We start from the raw sequence: 2,405 nt of genomic DNA, 5'->3' as shown, positions 1-2,405 counted from the left end.
CCGGATCTGAACCCCAGGTTTAGTGCGGATCCATGTCTACTTGAGGGTGAAGCGCATACAGTCCATTCTCCTTTATGATCCTACTCAAAACGCCACAGACAAGGTTAGATCTTTCGGATCAGAGAATGCTGCATCTATGTATTCTAGCCTCTACCACAGAGACCCTAATCTTCCCAGAAATCAGCTGAACTGATGTCTCGAGAAGTCCCCAACGAAATCGTGGATTAGCCGTCTGAGAGATGTATGTTCAAGCTGTTGGTCATCCTTGTCCGGTGAAAGACACATTCTGACCTAAGTAGACGCTAGTGTTTGTCAGGCACGTTCGTCTTAATATGATGAATAGAGCTAATTAGTTAGATCATCCTATTCACCACGATGAAGTATGAATATACATCTTAGAATTAATCAAACACGGATCGAAGAGAAACAGTAGTACTTTTATTAATTCATAGGACTGAGCAGGGCTCCTTCCTTCAACCTAGGAGGTTTAGAAACTCATACTGAAGTAAAAATACAAAGCAAAAATGAAAATAGGACTGAATGGTGATAAAAGTCTCTGTGATTATATAAAATACACTTTAAATACTAAACAGATGACTAGTAAGGATAAAATAGTCTATTTAATGCTAAAATTCACTTCTGGGGCCCACTTGGTGAGTGTTTAGGCTGAGCTTTGATGAGATCCATGTGCTATGAGGTCTCTGGGTGTGGAACGCCAGCTAGGGGGTGTAAGAACCGGGTTTTTCACAAATAAAATAATTTAAATGCCCAAATTAAGTTCCAGAAAGTTAGAATGAGAATTTGGGGATTTAAATATGATTTTTGGACTCAGTAGGTCTTTCTGAGTCAGAAAATGTGTTTTCTGCGAAAAAATGTGAAAAACCGCAAACCAGCAGTTGAACCGGTCAAACTGGTTTAAGTCTGTCCGGTTCTGTGCGAGAAAAAGTGAGAACAGTCAAAAACCTTAGAAAAATATTAGGAATGAAAAACTGGGCACTAGTGTTAAAGGTTTGACCCAAAGTTGGGCCGAACGGGCTAAAAACGCTAACAGGTTGGACTGGACAGAGAGAGAGAGGGCCGCGGATTTAGAGAAGAGAGGAGAAAGGGGTGGTGTTACTATTCACCTCCACCTTCCGAGAGCCATAACTTAAGCTACGGACCTCCGATTGACGAGCCGTTTGCGGCCACGCGAAAATCTTGCCAAGCTCTACGTTTTTATCTAAGCAAACCTGGTAAGAACTCGAAGCTCAACTCCCAGTTTTCTGCCCTAAGTTTCTGCACGTTTTGGGTTTTGTTCTTGAGCAAGTTTTGTGGTTTTGCTTGTTTAGGTGATCTCTAGTAGCGGATAAGTGTTGGATTTTACCCCTAATCACGTTGGGTAAGGTAAGGTTTCACTAAACCTTTGTGTTTAGTTATTTTATGTATCTTAGATTTTGATTTTGATGATATATGTGTTGCTAGTGTGAGCCTTGGTGTTTGTTGGTGTTGGTTGAGGCTTTGGATCAAGCTTGGTGGCTTCGTTTTGGTGTTTGGTGCATTTGGAAATCGGCCAAGGTATGGTTTCGGTTTCCTTTATGTAATATGTAATGTTTCTGGAAACTTAGGCTAGTTGACCCTAAGATAGGATTGAATGATACTGGTGTATGAATAATTATATGTGTGTGGATGTAATTGTTGGTTATATTGGATTATTGTGGTTGATGATGATTATTGGGGATTGTTGGTGTTAATGAGTATTGATGATTTGTGTTGTTGATGATGGTTATTGATAAGGTTGATGAGTAATGATAAATAATTGATTTTGTGGGTGATGGTGATTGTTGAGAAGTATTATTATTAATGATATATTATGATGTGGAATAATGTGGGTGAGTGTGTATGTTAATATTGGTAATATGGATGTTGATTTTGATGACTATTGTTTGGAAGATGTGAGTTTTATGAGATTAATATAAAGAGTTGTAGTAGTTGATGTTATTGATGATTCATGGAAATGCCTGATAAACCATTATTTTATGATTTATATTGTGTTTAATTGAGTGGTTTTATCAAGTCTTTCACCCACTTATTCATATGATTTGCATGTATTCACAATTCCTTCCTAAAATTGTTCTATGATTGAAAACTTGCTTCCTAAATATCTTTTAATTGAATATTTTTTTATTCTACTTCATAGCATTCGATGCCGTGATCTGTGTGTTAAGTGTTTCAGGCTTCATAGGGCAGGAATGGCTTAGAGAATGGAGAGGAAGCTTGCAAAGATGGAAGGAACACAAGAAATTGAGGAGATGACCAGCGAGAAGTGACGCGGGTGCATGGCTCACGCGACCGCGCGAAATAGAGGAAATTGCAGTGACGCGCTCGCATGCATGACGCGAACGCGTGGATTGGAAGCTGCACGAGTG

The sequence above is a fragment of the Arachis hypogaea genome, chromosome 14 (assembly GCF_003086295.3).
Source record: "Arachis hypogaea cultivar Tifrunner chromosome 14, arahy.Tifrunner.gnm2.J5K5, whole genome shotgun sequence".
Taxonomy (NCBI): domain Eukaryota; kingdom Viridiplantae; phylum Streptophyta; class Magnoliopsida; order Fabales; family Fabaceae; genus Arachis; species Arachis hypogaea.
Note: the sequence above shows the minus strand (reverse complement) of the source record.